Genomic DNA, 22,633 nt, shown 5'->3' with positions numbered 1-22,633 from the left:
GCACCTGTGGCTGTGGCACAAGTGACCTCTCAGCCGTTAAAGACACCGGCAACCGGATCATCTGCACGAAACACAACAGAAACATTGGAGGCTGAAGAGGATTGGCTAGCTCTGCGTGGGTTTGGTTCTCAAAAGGTCAGAGGCACAGCAAGAGCTAAGCAAAGTGGAGGAACCTTGGATGAGGACCTTGAGTCGATGGTGAAGGACTATCTGAATGACTCAACAGAGGTCTATGTTAATTCTGACCCATTGGCGTATTGGCATGGGAAAAAAGAATTGTGGCCACAGCTCACCAACCTGGCTTTAAACTACTTGTCTTGCCCACTCGCAAGCGTGTCTTCTGAACGGGTTTTCAGTGCTGCTGGTGGCATTGTAACTCCCAAACGGAGCCGCCTCTCGCCCAAAAATGTGGAGAGGTTAACAATGATCAAGATGAATCAGCACCTCATACCACCAGATTTCAGAGTACGAGAAAGCGTGCCGGATGAAGAGGAGGTGGCCAGCAACATAGATGAGGGAATTTCTACTCTGTCAGGTGACACTGAGCTCACCCTGCCTGAATTCGCAGAGTATGATGACGAAGCCTTATTCTTATTCCTGGACCGTGATACAGAGCCCTGAAAATGACACAACGAATCAATAACTTTCTTTTTCGTCCTCATTCACTTTTTTTCCTGTGTGTCTGTCTTTCTTTGTTGTGCACAGTTAATATATTTCAAACTTTAATCAGATAATCACAAAATCAAGCCCATCAGCAGAACTGTCTTCACTGGTTTGCTAATTGATTTGAAGTTGCCGCAGTCTGCATTCCTCAGGTTCACAAGTTCAAAAGAACATGCTCCTCTATCCTCCTCCTCCAGACTCCTATTTCCATCAAACCAGAGGGCTGGTTTACGCCCAATGAAGAAAGACTCAGCATTTGTGGGGGTGTTGTTGTACCTCTTTGCAGGTGAGTTGACGGCTCTGGGACCATTGTTGGGAAGCTCTAATACCGGATAAAAGTGTTTTGGACCAAATCCCAGGCGGAATTTTTTTTGTGTTTTTGATGACTTGCTTGCCTTTGAGGTGCTCTTTAGGGGGGTTACGTCTATTTCAGGGTGACTTTCTTGGTCTGGGAGCACTGTTGGGACAGTCTAATCTTGATTGCATTTGCTTTTCAGGAAATCCGTCGTGGCAACCCCGACATATGGCCTAGCTACGCAGCGCGTTTGGACCGAAGGCCGAGAAATATTGCAAGTATGAGATTTTGCTTTTGGCCTGTTTGGGGGTGTTATGCTTCTTGGCGGGTGCGTTGGCGGGTCTTGGGGCATTCCTGGGAAGGTCTAATACCGGGTAGAAGTGGTTGGAACAAAATCCAGGCCGATTTCTTTTTGGCTATTTCTGACATTTTGCTCAATGTAGCGTTTTCGGGGGCCTGTTTGGGGGGCTTCCTGGTGTTTGTGGGTGGGTTTCGGGGTCTGGGCGCACTGCTGGCTATATATACTTTACTTTGCAAAAGGTTTGAAGAAAATCCATGGTGGCAGAAGGGAGTTAGGGCCTAGCTGCAGAGCGCGCGCGGAGTGATTTGGGAAATTTGTGAAAAATTGACTAAGTCCCCATTTTTGTACTTTTGCTCTTTGGCTGTTTGGGGGTCTTCTACTCGTTTTCTCCTGGGTTGACGGCTCTGGGGCCATTGCTGGGAAGCTCTAATACCGGATACAAGTGTTTTGGGCCAAATCCCAGGCGGAAATTTTTTGTGTTTTTGATGACTTGCTTGCCTTTGAGGTGCTCTTAGGGGGGTTCCGTCTGTTTGTGGGTGAGTTTCGGGGTCTGGGAGCACTGCTGGGACACTCTAATCTTGATTGCATTTGCTTTTCAGGAAATCCGTCGTGGCAACCCCGACTTATGGCCTAGCTACGCAGCGCGTTTGGACCGAAGGCCGAGAAATATTGCAAGTATGAGATTTTGCTTTTGTCCTGTTTGGGGGTGTTATGCTTCTTGGCGGGTGGGTTGGCGGGTCTTGGGGCATTCCTGGGAAGGTCTAATACCGGGTAGAAGTGGTTGGGACAAAATCCAGGCCGATTTCTTTTTGGCTATTCCTGACATTTTGCTCAATGTAGCGTTTTCGGGGGCCTGTTTGGGGGGCTTCCTGGTGTTTGTGGGTGGGTTTCGGGGTCTGGGCGCACTGCTGGCTATATATACTTTACTTTGCAAGAGGTTTGAAGCAAATCCATGGTGGCAGAGGGGAGTTAGGGCCTAGCTGCAAAGCGCGCGCGGAGTGATTTGGGAAATTTGTGAAAAATTGACTAAGTCCCCATTTTTGTACTTTTGCTCTTTGGCTGTTTGGGGGTCTTCTACTCGTTTTCTCCTGGGTTGACGGCTCTGGGGCCATTGCTGGGAAGCTCTAATACCGGATACAAGTGTTTTGGGCCAAATCCCAGGCGGAACATTTTTTGTGTTTTTGATGACTTGCTTGCCTTTGAGGTGCTCTTAGGGGGGGTTACGTCTGTTTGTGGGTGAGTTTCGGGGTCTGGGAGCACTGCTGGGACACTCTAATCTTGATTGCATTTGCTTTTCAGGAAATCCGTCGTGGCAACCCCGACTTATGGCCTAGCTACGCAGCGCGTTTGGACCGAAGGCCGAGAAATATTGCAAGTATGAGATTTTGCTTTTGGCCTGTTTGGGGGTTTTATGCTTCTTGGCGGGTGGGTTGGCGGGTCTTGGGGCATTCCTGGGAAGGTCTAATACCGGGTAGAAGTGGTTGGGACAAAATCCAGGCCGATTTCTTTTTGGCTATTTCTGATATTTTGCTCAATGTAGCGTTTTCGGGGGGCCTGTTTGGGGGGCTTCCTGGTGTTTGTGGGTGGGTTTCGGGGTCTGGGCGCACTGCTGGCTATATATACTTTACTTTGCAAGAGGTTTGAAGCAAATCCATGGTGGCAGAGGGGAGTTAGGGCCTAGCTGCAGAGCGCGCGCGGAGTGATTTGGGAAATTTGTGAAAAATTGACTAAGTCCCCATTTTTGTACTTTTGCTCTTTGGCTGTTTGGGGGTCTTCTACTCGTTTTCTCCTGGGTTGACGGCTCTGGGGCCATTGCTGGGAAGCTCTAATACCGGATACAAGTGTTTTGGGCCAAATCCCAGGCGGAATTTTTTTTGTGTTTTTGATGACTTGCTCGCCTTTGAGGTGCTCTTAGGGGGGGTTCCGTCTGTTTGTGGGTGAGTTTCGGGGTCTGGGAGCACTGCTGGGACACTCTAATCTTGATTGCATTTGCTTTTCAGGAAATCCGTCGTGGCAACCCCGACTTATGGCCTAGCTACGCAGCGCGTTTGGACCGAAGGCCGAGAAATATTGCAAGTATGAGATTTTGCTTTTGTCCTGTTTGGGGGTGTTATGCTTCTTGGCGGGTGGGTTGGCGGGTCTTGGGGCATTCCTGGGAAGGTCTAATACCGGGTAGAAGTGGTTGGGACAAAATCCAGGCCGATTTCTTTTTGGCTATTTCTGACATTTTGCTCAATGTAGCGTTTTCGGGGGCCTGTTTGGGGGGCTTCCTGGTGTTTGTGGGTGGGTTTCGGGGTCTGGGCGCACTGCTGGCTATATATACTTTACTTTGCAAGAGGTTTGAAGCAAATCCATGGTGGCAGAGGGGAGTTAGGGCCTAGCTGCAGAGCGCGCGCGGAGTGATTTGGGAAATTTGTGAAAAATTGACTAAGTCCCCATTTTTGTACTTTTGCTCTTTGGCTGTTTGGGGGTCTTCTACTCGTTTTCTCCTGGGTTGACGGCTCTGGGGCCATTGCTGGGAAGCTCTAATACCGGATACAAGTGTTTTGGGTCCAAATCCCAGGCGGAATTTTTTTTGTGTTTTTGATGACTTGCTTGCCTTTGAGGTGCTCTTAGGGGGGGTTCCGTCTGTTTGTGGGTGAGTTTCGGGGTCTGGGAGCACTGCTGGGACACTCTAATCTTGATTGCATTTGCTTTTCAGGAAATCCGTCGTGGCAACCCCGACTTATGGCCTAGCTACGCAGCGCGTTTGGACCGAAGGCCGAGAAATATTGCAAGTATGAGATTTTGCTTTTGTCCTGTTTGGGGGTGTTATGCTTCTTGGCGGGTGGGTTGGCGGGTCTTGGGGCATTCCTGGGAAGGTCTAATGCCGGGTAGAAGTGGTTGGGACAAAATCCAGGCCGATTTCTTTTTGGCTATTTCTGACATTTTGCTCAATGTAGCGTTTTCGGGGGCCTGTTTGGGGGGATTCCTGGTGTTTGTGGGTGGGTTTCGGGGTCTGGGCGCACTGCTGGCTATATATACTTTACTGTGCAAGAGGTTTGAAGCAAATCCATGGTGGCAGAGGGGAGTTAGGGCCTAGCTGCAGAGCGCGCGCGGAGTGATTTGGGAAATTTGGGAAAAATTGACTACCTAAGTCCCCATTTTTGTACTTTTGCTCTTTGGCTGTTTGGGGGTCTTCTACTCATTTTCTCCTGGGTTGACGGCTCTGGGGCCATTGCTGGGAAGCTCTAATACTGGATACAAGTGTTTTGGGCCAAATCCCAGGCGGAATTTTTTTTGTGTTTTTGATGACTTGCTTGCCTTTGAGGTGCTCTTAGGGGGGGTTCCGTCTGTTTGTGGGTGAGTTTCGGGGTCTGGGAGCACTGCTGGGACACTCTAATCTTGATTGCATTTGCTTTTCAGGAAATCCGTCGTGGCAACCCCGACTTATGGCCTAGCTACGCAGCGCGTTTGGACCAAAGGCCGAGAAATATTGCAAGTATGAGATTTTGCTTTTGTCCTGTTTGGGGGTGTTATGCTTCTTGGCGGGTGGGTTGGCGGGTCTTGGGGCATTCCTGGGAAGGTCTAATACCGGGTAGAAATGGTTGGGACAAAATCCAGGCCGATTTCTTTTTGGCTATTTCTGACATTTTGCTCAATGTAGCGTTTTCGGGGGCCTGTTTGGGGGGCTTCCTGGTGTTTGTGGGTGGGTTTCGGGGTCTGGGCGCACTGCTGGCTATATATACTTTACTGTGCAAGAGGTTTGAAGCAAATCCATGGTGGCAGAGGGGAGTTAGGGCCTAGCTGCAGAGCGCGCGCGGAGTGATTTGGGAAATTTGTGAAAAATTGACTACCTAAGTCCCTATTTTTGTACTTTTGCTCTTTGGCTGTTTGGGGGTCTTCTACTCGTTTTCTCCTGGGTTGACGGCTCTGGGGTCATTGCTGGGAAGCTCTAATACCGGATACAAGTGTTTTGGGCCAAATCCCAGGCGGAAATTTTTTTGTGTTTTTGATGACTTGCTTGCCTTTGAGGTGCTCTTAGGGGGGGTTCCGTCTGTTTGTTGGTGAGTTTCGGGGTCTGGGAGCACTGCTGGGACACTCTAATCTTGATTGCATTTGCTTTTCAGGAAATCCGTCCTGGCAACCCCGACTTATGGCCTAGCTACGCAGCGCGTTTGGACCGAAGGCCGAGAAATATTGCAAGTATGAGATTTTGCTTTTGTCCTGTTTGGGGGTGTTATGCTTCTTGGCGGGTGGGTTGACGGGTCTTGGGGAATTCCTGGGAAGGTCTAATACCGGGTAGAAGTGGTTGGGACAAAATCCAGGCCGATTTCTTTTTGGCTATTTCTGATATTTTGCTCAATGTAGTGTTTTCGGGGGCTTGTTTGGGGGGCTTCCTGGTGTTTGTGGGTGGGTTTCGGGGTCTGAGAGCACTGCTGGGACACTCTAATCTTGATTGCATTTGCTTTTCAGGAAATCCGTCGTGGCAACCCCGACTTATGGCCTAGCTACGCAGCGCGTTTGGACCGAAGGCCGAGAAATATTGCAAGTATGAGATTTTGCATTTGTCCTGTTTGGGGGTGTTATGCTTCTTGGCGGGTGGGTTGGCGGGTCTTGGGGCATTCCTGGGAAGGTCTAATACCGGGTAGAAGTGGTTGGGACAAAATCCAGGCCGATTTCTTTTTGGCTATTTCTGACAATTTGCTCAATGTAGCGTTTTCGGGGGGCCTGTTTGGGGGGCTTCCTGGTGTTTGTGGGTGGGTTTCGGGGTCTGGGCGCACTGCTGGCTATATATACTTTACTTTGCAAGAGGTTTGAAGCAAATCCATGGTGGCAGAGGGGAGTTAGGGCCTAGCTGCAGAGCGCGCGCGGAGTGATTTGGGAAATTTGTGAAAAATTGACTAAGTCCCCATTTTTGTACTTTTGCTCTTTGGCTGTTTGGGGGTCTTCTACTTGTTTTCTCCTGGGTTGACGGCTCTGGGGCCATTGCTGGGAAGCTCTAATACCGGATACAAGTGTTTTGGGCCAAATCCCAGGCGGAATTTTTTTTGTGTTTTTGATGACTTGCTCGCCTTTGAGGTGCTCTTAGGGGGGGTTCCGTCTGTTTGTGGGTGAGTTTCGGGGTCTGGGAGCACTGCTGGGACACTCTAATCTTGATTGCATTTGCTTTTCAGGAAATCCGTCGTGGCAACCCCGACTTATGGCCTAGCTACGCAGCGCGTTTGGACCGAAGGCCGAGAAATATTGCAAGTATGAGATTTTGCTTTTGTCCTGTTTGGGGGTGTTATGCTTCTTGGCGGGTGGGTTGACGGGTCTTGGGGCATTCCTGGGAAGGTCTAATACCGGGTAGAAGTGGTTGGGACAAAATCCAGGCCGATTTCTTTTTGGCTATTTCTGACATTTTGCTCAATGTAGCGTTTTCGGGGGCCTGTTTGGGGGGCTTCCTGGTGTTTGTGGGTGGGTTTCTGGGTCTGGGCGCACTGCTGGCTATATATACTTTCTTTTGCAAGAGGTTTGAAGCAAATCCATGGTGGCAGAGGGGAGTTAGGGCCTAGCTGCAGAGCGCGCGCGGAGTGATTTGGGAAATTTGTGAAAAATTGACTAAGTCCCCATTTTTGTACTTTTGCTCTTTGGCTGTTTGGGGGTCTTCTACTCGTTTTCTCCTGGGTTGACGGCTCTGGGGCCATTGCTGGGAAGCTCTAATACCGGATACAAGTGTTTTGGGCCAAATCCCAGGCGGAATTTTTTTTGTGTTTTTGATGACTTGCTTGCCTTTGAGGTGCTCTTAGGGGGGTTCCGTCTGTTTGTGGGTGAGTTTCGGGGTCTGGGAGCACTGCTGGGACACTCTAATCTTGATTGCATTTGCTTTTCAGGAAATCCGTCGTGGCAACCCCGACTTATGGCCTAGCTACGCAGCACGTTTGGACCGAAGGCCGAGAAATATTGCAAGTATGAGATTTTGCTTTTGTCCTGTTTGGGGGTGTTATGCTTCTTGGCGGGTGGGTTGGCGGGTCTTGGGGCATTCCTGGGAAGGTCTAATACCGGGTAGAAGTGGTTGGGACAAAATCCAGGCCGATTTCTTTTTGGCTATTTCTGACATTTTGCTCAATGTAGCATTTTCGGGGGCCTGTTTGGGGGGCTTCCTGGTGTTTGTGGGTGGGTTTCGGGGTCTGAGAGCACTGCTGGGACACTCTAATCTTGATTGCATTTGCTTTTCAGGAAATCCGTCGTGGCAACCCCGACTTATGGCCTAGCTACGCAGCGCGTTTGGACCGAAGGCCGAGAAATATTGCAAGTATGAGATTTTGCATTTGTCCTGTTTGGGGGTGTTATGCTTCTTGGCGGGTGGGTTGGCGGGTCATGGGGCATTCCTGGGAAGGTCTAATACCGGGTAGAAGTGGTTGGGACAAAATCCTCGCGCAAAAGCCTTTTGGCACTTTTTGTAACTTAGGGTTCGTTAGGGTTAGCCCTAGCAGCAGGATTGCATGTGTTTCGGGGTGTTCTAGATTTTTGCAACTGAGTTCTGGGGTTTTAGAGCACTCGTGAGAATGTGTAATTTTGGTTGCAAGTCATTTGAAGAAAATCCATGGTGGGAAAGGGGGGATTTGGCATAGTTAAAGAAAGCCTTTGCCACTATTCTTAACTTAGGGTTCGTTAGGGTTAGCAGTATTTCTATTGCATGTGTTTGAGTGGGGGGGATTTCGAGTCTTGGAGCAATGCTGGCTATGGCTACTTTTGCTTGCAAGTGGTTTGAATGCAATCCATGGTGGGTAAGGGGTAATTAGGAAGGGGGTACTTCGGCCTACTTTTACTTTCAAAGTAAGTTTTGTCACCAGTTTTCTGCTAGGCCTCGTTTTTTGAGATTTGATTGGGGGTCTTCTACATTTTTGCGACTGGCTTTAGTAAGGGTCTGGGTGGGAGCACTGCTAGGAAGATCTAATTTTGTTCTAAAACACAGTTTACAGTACACCTAGCTTGAGGGGAAAGATCCGCTACATTAATTTGCCCATACTTATTTATCCTTCAAAAGGTGACTCAGACAGAGTACGCACTTTCAAAAATATTGTACTGTCTACTAGGAAAATCAAATTGTGACTTTTTGCACTCCACAGCCTACATACCTTATATTTATTTATCAGTGGTGTTGTAATATTATATCACTTCCTGTTTTTCGTTGAATAATTACAGGCCGGGTTTCAGTCTCTGCAATGGGGAAAAAAGGATGGAGTCAGGCTTCACAGTAGCGAGCCACAATTCAGCATCAGGCAGGCAGTAGACAGGGTGTCTTCTGGTGACCAACATCGATGGACGAAGCGTCGGCTGCAATGGAGGAGTGGCGCTAATAAGAGGATTTTTTTTCTGCAGGCAACTTACTTACCACTTCCAACAGGACAACTACAACCACATAGATACAGTATCCCTTGCCTTTTTCTCTGACTGTGACTGCATTTCTTGGATCTCTCTCTGCTTCTAAATTGATCCCTTAACACATCACTTAGTCCACTCCACTATCACATCTGCACCACACATAGTCATTTGTAAGTGCTCCTACGTAATTCGCAAGTCGCAGCACGCCCCAGCCCGTAGAGGACTGGGATGGCCCCAATGATGAAGCATGTCACCAAGGGGCAACCCTGGTGAGTGAGGGGACACCTAGAAAAAAAGCAATTTCTCCTTTTCTATCTACTATACCTTCCAGACCAACCCCATTGAGTGTGTTGTGAATGGATTTATAGTGACCAGCAAGGCTCTCGGGTATCTGGCTACAGAGACCTTATGTTGAATATCGTTATCAATAATTCCACACAGGCCCTGTACTGTCGCATTCTTTCTTCCACAGTTGTCGAAAGTACTACTTACTTTTCACTGACATGCATGCAGTAGTGCATGCACTTTCAAAGATTGATGGATAGGTTTGTACCCAAAGAATTGTTTATGTTCAATTGTTTGTCTATGCTGTGCTTTTTTTTACAGGGTGTCTTCTGGTGACCAACATCGATGGACGAAGCGTCGGCTGCAATGGAGGAGTGGCGCTAATAAGAGGATTTTTTTTCTGCAGGCAACTTACTTACCACTTCCAACAGGACAACTACAACCACATAGATACAGTATCCCTTGCCTTTTTCTCTGACTGTGACTGCATTTCTTGGATCTCTCTCTGCTTCTAAATTGATCCCTTAACACATCACTTAGTCCACTCCACTATCACATCTGCACCACACATAGTCATTTGTAAGTGCTCCTACGTAATTCGCAAGTCGCAGCACGCCCCAGCCCGTAGAGGACTGGGATGGCCCCAATGATGAAGCATGTCACCAAGGGGCAACCCTGGTGAGTGAGGGGACACCTAGAAAAAAAGCAATTTCTCCTTTTCTATCTACTATACCTTCCAGACCAACCCCATTGAGTGTTGTTGTGAATGGATTTATAGTGACCAGCAAGGCTCTCGGGTATCTGGCTACAGAGACCTTATGTTGAATATCGTTATCAATAATTCCACACAGGCCCTGTACTGTCGCATTCTTTCTTCCACAGTTGTCGAAAGTACTACTTACTTTTCACTGACATGCATGCAGTAGTGCATGCACTTTCAAAGATTGATGGATAGGTTTGTACCCAAAGAATTGTTTATGTTCAATTGTTTGTCTATGCTGTGCTTTTTTTTACAGGGTGTCTTCTGGTGACCAACATCGATGGACGAAGCGTCGGCTGCAATGGAGGAGTGCCGCTAATAAGAGGATTTTTTTTCTGCAGGCAACTTACTTACCACTTCCAACAGGACAACTACAACCACATAGATACAGTATCCCTTGCCTTTTTCTCTGACTGTGACTGCATTTCTTGGATCTCTCTCTGCTTCTAAATTGATCCCTTAACACATCACTTAGCCCACTCCACTATCACATCTGCACCACACATAGTCATTTGTAAGTGCTCCTACGTAATTCGCAAGTCGCAGAACGCCCCAGCCCGTAAAGGACTGGGATGGCCCCAATGATGAAGCATTGATGGATAGGTTTGTACCCAAAGAATTGTTTATGTTCAATTGTTTGTCTATGCTGTGCTTTTTTTCTTGTCTCCCAAAACCTTTCCCAAAAACCCCTGTACCCATCCATTTTTCAAACCCTAACCCTCTTCCCCCGGGCTGTGTGGTTTTGATTGATGTGTGACTAAATTACAGCAATAAATCCACACATTTGCTGGGGAGGATAAGGTGATAGCAACAGGCTGGTGAAGAAATCCGAGGATATATTCTTACTCTGCTTGACAAAGACCCATGGCTAATGTCAAAGAACTTCAACCGAATTAGTAGTTATACTTTACCATTTGTTAGGCTACAATGTGGCACTGTTCTAGTGTACTTCTGTCACCTGCTATATTCTCAGTTGTACCGTTGAATTGCTCAGGAGGACAAACCAGATTTCATTTTCTTTTCTTTCATAGGCATGCAACTGCCACTGTGTCACACCACTAGTACCACCGCTATGAGGAAATTTTATCCGACCAAGATTGCCAACCTTATTCGCTGTTTCCCGTGGAGCCAGCCCTGGGTCTAGCCCTACTTTCAAACACAAATTACAGGTAAGATAAGCGTTTGGTGGTTTGGGGGTATAATGGAGTATTAGTAGGAGAGACGAGAGACTGACGGTAGTACTACTAAAGTCCTAGGACTCTTGGATTCACTTCACGTACTCTGTGAGAGGCACTTAGTGTTGAAAACATTTGGGCATTTACACTTAAAGGAAGAAAATGGAACTAAACTTTCAGGAAAACAAAGTCACTGTTAAACCCCCACCCACCAGGCAACAGTAAGAAACGGGTATGCTCAGATAAAGTTTGAAAAAGTATATTTATATCCCTAACAAAATAATCTCCCGCAAGACCCTCCCTAACCCCAACGATTGTCCTTCAAAAGTCCCCAAAAACCCAACTCCCAATTCCCACCCCCCAAAAGTCTCTAAAAAAGGGGAAAGGGACACTATGGGTGGATGCTGTCTACTTTTTGGGCCAGGGCATCATGCTCCTGGCGGAGCAAGGCGTGCTCTACGCGGAGCCCCTCCAACTGGTTGGAAAAGTGGTGGAGCTCCTGCTGGAGGCGGGACACCATCAGGGTACTGCGGCGCAGGCGTGCCTTCAATGCCTTGCAGGTGCAACGGCTGTGAGAGGAAGCTCTTGTCCTTGCTACTCGGCGGTGGCGTTTGGCTTTGGCAGCCCGGCTCAGTCTGGGTGGACCACTGTGCTGGGTGGCACTGGCAGCCCGTGGGGGCACGGAGGCCGATGCAGACGATGTAGTTGTTGTGGTCGACTGCACACTTTCTTCGTCTTCCAGGGCCACCAGCCACCGATATTCGGCCACAGTGGCATCGATCCTCCGTTGCCGGGCCGCTCTAGCCAGCTCCTTTCTCCTTGTTCGTTTGGAAGGAGAACCTATATGAAGAAAGAAAGACATAGTCTGTAACCAATGCTCTTTAAGATTAACTCAATCATTCAGCAGAAATTTGTGTTGCACTACAACTAGCTAATTGCAAGCGCATTACATAACTATTGAGGCCAGTATCAACCTCACACTTCTAACCTCACACTTCTTCATCCTTGCTCTAACATTAGTGGGAGTTTAAGGAACAAATCCTACGAGCACTATGGACTTCCATTGGAGTCGACTATGAAAGTACACCAGTCTTATTCTTCTTCTTGTCTCTTGTTTAGGAAAATTGGTACGTTATCTTCTGCAAGCCGGCATAATGCCAGCGCAGTAAACTTGCACCCGAGAAAAAGAGACGCACGCCATGAGGAGTGACCTAGACTTGCGTTGCGTTACTGTACCCGTCCAGTACATGCAGGTGGTGAAGCTCTTACTTTTCTATTACGGGTGGCACTGAGAATACTCTGTTACAACTCAAGGGCTACTGCTTAATTAATTTAACTTTCACCCTACAGTGGAAATTAGTACTAGAAATGGAAAATTGAAGAAGATAAATAATCTGATTATCTATCACTTCACATGGGATGTTTTTGCTTATATATGGGATGACTTTAGGTGCTTTGCTTTTTATTGAGTGACCAGTGATACATCCACACATGAATGACTGAGTACTACTAAACTTATTAAGAGAGGTAGGGAGTGGCCACCGTAATAACCGGATCTATGCTGTGCTTGCAATACAAACTACTGCTACTATTGATGGTAGTATTTGGACAAAATTAAAACTTCTTTTCCTTGCCTTTCCTACACTGGAACGGACGTGCGGGTGCAGTGTTACATGCTCTTCAAAGTTACACTTAGTTCATCCACTGACCGTCTACTCTCTCTAGATCATGGGTACTCACAAACTTTCTCTCCGGGGCTAAATTCACAGTGTAGTTTGTGGCCGAGGGCCGCACTGGTGGGGGCGGAGTCAGAGGGGGCGGGGCTAAAGCAAAACAAAAACTTGTGACCATGAGGTTGCACACAGGTCCCTGCAGCAGATGCCTTCATCCACTGAGCCACCAGACCCAGCATTTGCATACATCTCTCTCCCTCCTGCTCTCCCTCCTGCCCTCCCTCTCCATCTCTCTCTCCCTCCTGCCCTCCCTCTCCCTCCCCCTCTGTCATCTCACTGTGTGTGTGTCTATCTGTGTCAGCCTTCAGCCCGGGTTGAGACCGCTTCCTCAACGCGCACACACAGACAACACCAAAGTACTTAACAGGTCTTTAAAAGACCATTAACATATTATTGAGGCTTTGTTTGTTGTAGCGCCCCTGCATCTCCACCCTGACAATCACTGCTTGCCCGGCCCCACAGAGCAGAGGCTTTGTTCTATTTCACCTCTTTGTGGCCTTGCATCTCCACTCTGCTCTGTGGGGGCCGGGGGAGCAGTGATTGTCAGAGTGGAGATGCAGGGGCGCTAACAGGTGAAATACAAAAAAGCCTCTGCTCTGTGGGGGCCGGGGGAGCAGTGATTGTCTGCAAGGTCTGCGCACCGCCAAGGAAGGCTTGGCGGGCCACCACCGGCCCGCGGGCCATACTATGAGTACCCCTGCTCTAGATACACATATGCTATCTAAGAGTCAGATAGTAGCATGATCCAGGTATATGGACACATACAGTTTCTGTGTCACCCACCCAGGCTGTTGTCCTTCCACCCATCATTGCTTCATCATTCACACAGCCATGCATCTCATATTCTTGCCTTCCAAGCTAGTCTTCAATCTCAATAAGTAAGGAATATATAAGAGCTTACCTCTGGCCGCCACCACCACCGTCTCAACTCTCACAGCCGCCGCCTCCTCCCCTGAAGAATCGCCCTCCGCCTCCGTGTCGAGCACCACCACCTCCACGCTGGCCCCGCCACCAGATGTTCCACCTACAAAGTACATTGAAGAATGTTAGAATAAAGCACTCACTAGTCTTTGGTCTAGGAATGAAGACATGTGAAAACAATGTAATTTGTGACTGTCTACTTTAAAGTTTAAAAAAATGTCCCTTTTTCCAGGGAAGGTTGTCTTGCTGCACTTTTTGGCACAACTGATGAAGGCTGGTTTTTTAACACGCACCATTTTTCTCCACACAGACAGAAGATGGACTTCTAACAACAAGATCAAGTTGAAACCAGGTGAGAGCTCGGCTCGACCACAAGAAATGTCTTCAATTAATCGTCAGCACTAACCACTTTTCCATTATCAGTTACACGTTTAGTTTTATTATGACTTCATTTTAATAAATGTGTTTACTTTTAATAAAGCTTTTAAACTTAAATACAATCTGTGTTTTTTGGTCCAGACTAGAGTGACTGAGCGAAAGGTTTTGCAATTTTTGCAAGCATGAGTCCAGATAGAACACTTCAAAAGATATTATGGACAATCCCAGAGGACTGCACTAAGTTGATAGAGCTATTGCTGACTAGAATCATGGGAGTTTCGCCAACCGTGCAATCTTAGTTTGCTACACAGACAGACTAATAAGAATAATCTAGTAATACCACAGGGAGTCATAGTAGAGGCAGGATAAGAATTTAGATACAGTCTACAAGAAGATCAAAGACAATTTTGAAAAAAGTCAAATGAGGAACGCTAGGAAAAATAGGTACTAGTCTAAAATGAAAACTTACTGGGGCCAGCAAAGGAGCCCTCGCCTGCCCGATCCTGGCCCTGTTGAACAGCATCCGCCGCCTGCTGCTCCTGTGTCCTCCTCTCGCCCCTGGGGGGAGCTGATGTACAACATGAAAGAAAGAACAGAAAACATGGATGATTGTTGCTTGTCAATGTCAACTAAATCAAACATTTCAAAAGAAAATTAACAAAATATTTCCGCGAAATTATATTGATTAGGGTTAGTTTTCATTTATTTGCGGACCTGTGACTTCGAAAGTCACGTAACTCACTAAACAAAGTACTGAAAGGTTCACCTAAGACTGGCAGGCAGCAGTCCGCAGGCAAGACGCAAAGTGACAGACAAACTCCATTGTGATTTCAGTCAGATCAGTGACAACACTAACAGTTGCCTGCTACATTACCAGTCATTTAAATAGTCAAACTATCAATCCACCGCCACTATTTTTCTTATTGTCAGGGGTACAAAGGAAGGGGCAGATTTAAGCCCCTTGCGGCTCTTTTGCTCCGTTCTTGCGTGACTTTTGTGACGCAGCAGCTAAACAAAAAAGGGCGCCATGGTGCGGCGTATAATATTATAACAGCGTGACGCATTTGAGAGATGCATCCCGTTATAAAGCCCTGCGCCATCATGGGGCGTTCCGGCGCAAGGGAGGGCATTCCTGCGCTGGAACACATCCTAAAAGTGGCTGAGGGAAATCTACAAAATTTCAATCAGTCCCCTTTAGGACAATGATGCGTCACACAAACCCTGCACCTGCTTGAAGCAGACGTACGGCTTGACCCAGCATTGGGGAGATAGGGTACCCCAGAGCATTGCTGGAGCTGCGCCATCGTTGCGACGCAACTCCAGCAGTAAAGCTTCGGTGACGTTTTGGGCCCATGGTGCGCCGCATTGCAAATACGGCGCACCATGTTTGGTGGTGGTAGCGGGCCGCACAATTAATGGCGCATCCCTGCTACTTTGCAGGGATGCGACGGTAATTGCAATTCTGCCTCTTAGGGGCATACTTACTTACGCGTTCTGGCGCATCTCCAGAGATGCGCCAGATCAAATGCGTCACGCAAAACTACCCTTGCGACACGGCAGATGCGCCTCATTTACAATGCGGCGCGCCCTGGCGCAAGGGTAGGCACTTGCGTGACGCATCTCGTCACGTAAGAGCGGCGCATCGCTGGAGTCACGTCGCCAACGCAATGCAACTCCAGTAATGCTCAGGGCCACCCAATACTTAACATGCTGTGTCAGTCGTTTCGCCTGCTTCAAGCAGGCATAAGGAATTGAATTGACGTAGCAGCGTCGCAGAAGTGCCTGCGTTCAATCTTGTAGATTTCACGCAGGCAATTTTGCGAGGCGCACAGCCGCCGGACTGCCCACCCTGCGTACTAGGAACGCACCCATTGGGGTGCAGGCCCATGGCTTTATAACGTGACACATCTCCCTAGATGCGTCATGCTGTAAATGACTCGCAAGGATGCGGCACGTTTACGCCGCTGTTGCATCACGCAAGGCAACGTAAACGTGGCGCAAGGGGCTTGTAAATGTAATCTGCCCCCTAGTGTCTAGCATTACGCAGTTCTGTAAAGTACACTCATACATAATAGTTACTCAGGCCAATGAGACCACGAAATAGAAAACAAATAAGCATAGTAGCAACGCCACTGAGAAGGAGAGCAGTGCACCTGAAATGCACAGAAGATTTTGAAATATAATTTAACTACAATGTAATCGTCATCAGCGGCATTATTGGCTTGCTCCATGTAAAAAACAAATATTTGCAATACAACAACACAGAGCAGGAGAAAACATCATATCAGTGAGTGATGAAATGGCTACTACTACTCACCAAGCCCGGGGATCTCCAAGCCGAGCTGGTCCAGCAGGTCGCGCTCCCGGTCCAGGAGGTCCGTCCAGCGATGGGTGACCTGGCTGTAGGTGCGCTGGACCCCGTAGAGGTGGGATATGGCCCAGCACACCTTCTCCCACCGCTTCCGGCGCTCCCGCATGTTGTAGCCGCCGGCCGCGATCCTGCCGCCTCCCGCGATGGTCCTGGGCAGGCGGCGCTGGACGAAGTAGACCAGCGCGCCCACTTCCTCCGGGCTGAATATCTCCCGTCGCGTCACCTGCTCCCCCCTCAATCTCCCGCATGCTGTCCTGGCACTGGGTCCAGTACTACTCCCCGCCGCCGCTGCGGCCCTCAAGTGCCTGGGCAGCTTCACGGCGCCTGGCTTGACCATGGTCTGGGCAGGTAAGGTAGGAAGAAGTAGAAAATTAAGAAAGAATAGGATAGGGAAGAAGAAAAGAAAAGAGTTTAAAAAAGTAGTTTAAAAGTAAAGAAAAATAGCAGTAATGACAAAAATATACTGCTAGGAAAAGAGAGGGATAGATAAGAAGCAAAATCGTAAAAAAAAAACTGAAAACAAGCAAAGGATGGCAAAGATACCAAGAGGATTAAACACCATGCCCAGACACAGGAAATGAATGAAAAACAAGATGGCCGGCGCCCGTTCACGAGCGCGAAAGTAAGTTCGCGCGAGATTTCCCTCGCGATCTCGTGCGAACCTCTAGATTTCCCTCGCGATCTCGTGCGAACCTCTACTCGCAATGCGCTTACTGCGCGAGATTATACATAGCGGGCGGAAACGGAAATACGTCACGCAAACAAAATGGCCGCGCCCGTACTCGACCTTTGGGTAAATTCGCGTGTTGCGCTGCAAGCGGCTCGTGAATACTGCAAAAAAACTTGCGAAACAACAAGCCGCAAAAAAAATAAAAAGCTCATTCGCACGAATTGGCGGCTTCCGCGGTCGGTTTCGCACGACGCCGAGCCCCGCGAATAGCGCGAAAAAACCGAAAAACGATTTTAGCAAAAGAAAAAGCAATGAGCAGGTGCAAAAGGTCAACCTCATGATTTGTAACGATTCCCTGTAGTGCTTCCTGAGGGGGCCCTCCAGAATTCGGTTGCCTGCTTGCAACTATTGTGTGACCCTGCTCTGACCTTAACTGTATGCCACAAAGGTCCTGATTTACAGCTAAAGGAGCAGACAAGCAGGTGCCAGGCTGGAACTACAAATTCTTTCAGTGACACATTAATTAGCCCCTAATTCATTATTGTCAGTTGGGGCAGGGCAGGTGTTGTTAATAAACTAACCCCAAATTAATTCATGTCAGTTCAAGCAGGGCAGGTGGGCTTGCTTTTCCCTCCCATCTTCTACAGTGATGATGAACCAGAGGGTGGCATTGATGTAACAGAGGGTGGCATGGGTCAAAGAGAGGGTGCCAGTGGTGAAACAGAGGGTGCTGGGAGGCTGTGATGATGAACCAGACGTAGAAACAACATAGTCGCGACCGTTGCGAGCCGACAAGTAAGTTCGCAATTGCGAACTAGTACCAAATCCTCGCAAACTGGCAGAAACACTTGCGAACACAAAAAAATCCGCAAATTTGCGAGAATTCGCGGATTTTGCGGATTGCGAATTCGCAAATCCGCAAACTTTGCGAACGCGAGATTCTCAAAATTCGCCCATGCTTAGTTGGGAGCAAGAAGTGTGGAAATGGTTTTATGGTAATACTGCTGTTAGTTAGTTAACGTTGGCAGCATTAGTTGTGATGGGTATTAGAGGCCATGTTGGTGATACCAGACGGTGGTGTCAAGCAGCTGATGGCAATAGCTGGTGCATAGGTTTGGTGTCAGCACTGCAATTGGTCATGATGCTGCCATTATTGGCAGTGGTAATGGGCCAATTAGTGGTTCTACTGGTGATGACAGAGGGTGGTTTCCTGGTTGTTGCTGAGAGTACTTGTGAAAAGGTTTTCGATGGCAGCACTGCCTTTGTTGAGGGTGTTGGTCAGTGTTTGTTGGTGATAAGGATATCAGTGGCTATGTGGTTGTTGATAGAGAATGGTGTCGAGGTGTTGCTAAGAGTATATTTGGTGAGGGTTTTTGGGGCTGTGCTGGTGTTTTGTAGGGATGACAACTTTAGTCGACAGGATGTTAATGGCTAAACTAGTTATGTTGGAAGGTGCCCTCAAATGTGTTTTCTGGCAATCTAGCAAGATTTTGAAGAGAACTCTGCTGTAGGTGAGGGTGTTGGCAGCACTGGTTGTGGTCAAAGGGTATTAGTGGCTGTACTGTTAATGCTGGAGGCTGAAGCCAGAGATGTTAGTGGCATTAGTTGTGCTGTAAGCATTTTCCTGGGACTGCCTTTGATGAGGGTGTTGGCAGCATTAATTATAGTGATAAGGGTAATAATGCCTTTGCTGTTTATGACCAGGGACGGTGTTAGTGGCGGTAGGTCCATTGGCATTGGCAGGAGTGGGGTAACTGTCCGTGCCTAATCTGATTAAACTACCGAATTAGACTAGAAGTTACTAGGTTTAGTCCCCAGTGACATTCAATGGCTGCATTTCATCTCTCTGTAACGCAGTAAATCAATCATAATTGGGTAGAGGTTAAAGACTGCCTCTGCCAGCAAAAAGCACAATACACATACATTTATTGATTGGCTGCAGTGAGCTATTTCAGGCTTCCTTCATATATTCCAGGCAGCTGATTATGATTGTCTCAGTCCCCCCTGTGTTCAGAGCACTGTCTTGTGACAGCACATCAGTGGAAGGTGCAACCAACAGTTTGTGGAATGAATTCCCTCTCTATCTTGGCACGCATTCCTATTTTGAGGAGACTAATATTCTATTGCTTGTTTTTCTCCTATAACAAATGAATTAAACAGCAGTTTTCAGTTAGTGAACTCCTTCCCAGACTCATGTAATGCAGATTACACTTCTAACCACAAACCTAATGCTGGACGTCAGTGATCAAGGAATGTGGGACTGTAATAAGAAGTGAGTAATGTGCTTTAAGATGAGGCACTAAAGACACCATTTAGAGATTGCCAGGCCATTAGTGGCGATTCGACAGTTCCAGTAAATACATAACTGCAATTGGTAATTGTTTCCACATGCATTTGTGCATTGTGATAATTTCATTTTTCTTAAAATGCAATGCTTGCTTTAAGTGTATGGAAAATCACTTTCGTGTGATTTTTCCTCAAGTGAGAGTCTCGAAGGGCCTTTCATAGAGGCAGTCAATATAAGCAAAGGAAGGTGCTGGTGTGGAAAAGTGATGGGAAGACTGGAAGCTTCTACATTTTATATAGTAAGTGCATTTACAAAGTGCTTGCTACCCCCGACGAGCCATTGAACTTTTTTACGCTAGGTAGCACGCTTCTTCGGGACCTAAGGTTAGTGGTTAATCCAGTGGTTATTACGTAATTGTTCTTTATTGTCGGTTATTAGAGTTAGCTTTGAGCTCTGACGAAACCATTCAATGCATTTTCTCCTGTTTCTTTCCAGGAAAGCAAAAAAGAGGAAATCAAAGTGCAGCGCAAAATATGTCGAGGATTCAATAAGCCAAATAATGACTATGTCCAAAGTGGCTTGTGTATTGTTGAAGGTATATTAGAAAGGACGAATGAATTGATTAATAAGTATTCCAGATGCGACTGGAAACTTGAGATAAGTAAAAAAGTTGATCACAGCAGCCGGATCAAATTGCAATAATCTGTCAAATTTAAAGGTAACATATTTTTCAATTGGCCCCCAGTAACATAAGCAGCAGTACTTCACACTTGCAACCCACCCTCCCCCACACTGTTTGCCCCTCAGCCCAGTGATAGGAGAAATTGACAGGGCTGCTTTGGGTTCCCAGTCCGGCCCTGCCAATACTAACTGGTGTAATATTTTCTGAGTGCATATTTACCACACCCGCCTCAGTTTACACTTTGATATGGAATTATACACATTCCAAGATGCACAAAAACAAAAAGTGTGCTGATTTCCCTACAGAAATAGACCCAGGTTTTACCTGATGAAAACAATATAGGAGACCTTCCTTTGGAGTCCTATTAACGCAGAAGTTTTAACCATGATTGGACCCTGATTGTAGGTTGTGCTGGGATTGGGATTTGCACACGGCCAGAAATAGAAGTCTTAGAGGGTAATTTAGAGTTTGGTGGAGTGAAACCATTGCTATAAAATGGCATTTTTTTGTGCCATCAACTCGCGGTCCGACCAGCCCATTTAGAGGTGAGGAACCGCAGGGGGTATATTACTCAATGGGGTAAAATAGGGAGATCATGGCTTCCGTCTGGAATATTTGAGTATCAATCTTCCTGTACCTTGCTTATGGTCCCCAGTCTCAGATCCCAGAAAGTGCAACTAAATGTGCAGACAAAAAGTTAGAAAGTATGACACATCATATGATATATCTGCCCTTTGACCTGGTTTCTTAGTGAGCTTGGGCCCAAAGGGAGACATCTCCTGTGCCTAGATGAGGTCCGCGTAGAAGACTCTATGTGAAGGCAAGTTGCTGCAGGAGTAATGGTAGTGGTAGCAGGGAGTGTTAATCCTAGACCAGTGGGTAATTTGTGAAAAAATAAGAGCTGCGGCTCTCATCAGTATGCAGCTTGCACCTGTGATTCTGGGCATATCACTTCCCCGTGCCTTGCTATGAGCACCAGTGTTGACGATTAACTGCTTGTGCTGAGCACCGGAAACCATCAGCACAAATTAAAAACTGGCCCAGACAGGTCTGAAGTCACAGTTACAGGAACCTACTCTTGGGCACTTCCCAGACCTTCCTAGATTCCTCGTCAGCCTCAGGCAGCAAGCAGTTTTTGACAATGTGCAGCAGGTTCTGCAAAACATCGCTTGTGGTCATTCCCAAACCCAACGATACCAAATATTGAATTGCAGTAATATCGAATTAAAAATATAGAATGGACACAATATCGTATGGACAGAATATAGACAACAAAAATATCGAATAGAATAGCAGTAATATCAAATTCAAAATATAGAATGGACAAAATATCGAATGGACAGAATATAGACAACAAAAATATCGAATTTGAGGTAAGAAAGTTAATATAGATTTTTTAATAATATCAAATTTTTAAAATTTTTAAAGTGTTTTTTACGTTATTATATGTGTGAAAAGTATATATTTATTTTATAATTTATTTTAAGTAATTAATTTTATGGTATTTAATGTTTGCGTAAAATAATTCTGTAGCGGTTTGTTGGTTTATAGGGGAATAGGGTGGGAAGTAATGTAATTATAATTAATTAAATATGTTGATTTATTTATTGGTATTTATTTTGAATTAATTGTTAATTAATTTATAATTGGTAATTATTTTTTATTATTTGATTAATTGATAATGATGTTAATTTTATTCATTTATTTTCTGTGGCGGGTTGTGGGTTTATAGGGGAATAGGGTGGGAAGTAATTTACATCTAATTAATTGAATATTTTTTTTATTTATTGGTATTTATCTTGAATTAATTGTTAATTAATTTTTAATTGGTAATTAGTTAAAATGTAATTGCTAATTATTTTTTATTAATTGATTAATTGATAATTATGTTAATTGTATTAATTTATTTTCTGTAGCGGGTTGTGGGTTTATAGGGGAATAGGGTGGGAAGTAATTTAATTGTAATTCATTAAATGTTTTAATTTATTTATTGGTATTTATTTTGAATTAATTATGAATTATTTTTTAATTGTTAATTAATTAACTGTTAATTGGTAAATAATTTGTATTAATAGGTAAATAGTTTTAATAATTAATTTTTTATTTGTATTTTTAATTGATTAATTATTATATTATATTAAATTGTTAATTATTTTTAATTAATTTGTAATTGATATTAATATTTAATTTATTTTTATTCATATATGAAGTATTTACTTTCCCTACTATTGTATTTGCTGGAGTGGGAATAGTAATTTTTACTCCTACGCTATCCAACGCTTTCCCTACTGTTGCACTCTCTGGAGTGGTAATAGTAATTTTTACCCCTACGCTATCCAACGCTTTCCCTACTGTTGCACTCACTGGAATGGGAATAGTAATTTTTACCCCTACGCTATCCAACGCTTTCCCTACTGTTGCACTCTCTGGAGTGGGAATAGTAATTTTTACCCATACGCTATCCAACGCTTTCCCTACTGTTGCACTCACTGGAGTGGGAATAGTAATTTTTACCTCTACGCTATCCAATGCTTAATCTACTGTTGCACTCTCTGGAGTAAGAATAGTAATTTTTACCCCTATGCTGTCCAACGCTTTCCCTACTGTTGCACTCACTGGAGTGGGTATAGAAATTTTTACCCCTACGCTATCCAACGCTTTCCCTACTGTTGCACTCTCTGGAGTGGGAATAGTCATTTTTACCCCTACGCTATCCAACGCTTTCCCTACTGTTGCACTCTCTGGAGTGGAAATAGTAATTT

At 46.0% G+C, this 22,633-nt stretch overlaps 1 pseudogene; it reads left to right on the top strand.

The window, feature by feature from the left end:
• LOC147726328 (uncharacterized) overlaps window positions 1–19,891 on the top strand; it is a 65,244-nt pseudogene extending 45,353 nt beyond the window's left edge.
• The last annotated feature ends 2,742 nt before the right edge of the window (window positions 19,892–22,633 follow it).

Source organism: Lissotriton vulgaris, chromosome 3_1, assembly GCF_964263255.1.
Source record: "Lissotriton vulgaris chromosome 3_1, aLisVul1.2, whole genome shotgun sequence".
Classification (NCBI taxonomy): domain Eukaryota; kingdom Metazoa; phylum Chordata; class Amphibia; order Caudata; family Salamandridae; genus Lissotriton; species Lissotriton vulgaris.
The sequence above is the reverse complement of the archived record's forward strand: the minus strand, read 5'-3'. Positions and strand labels throughout refer to the sequence as shown.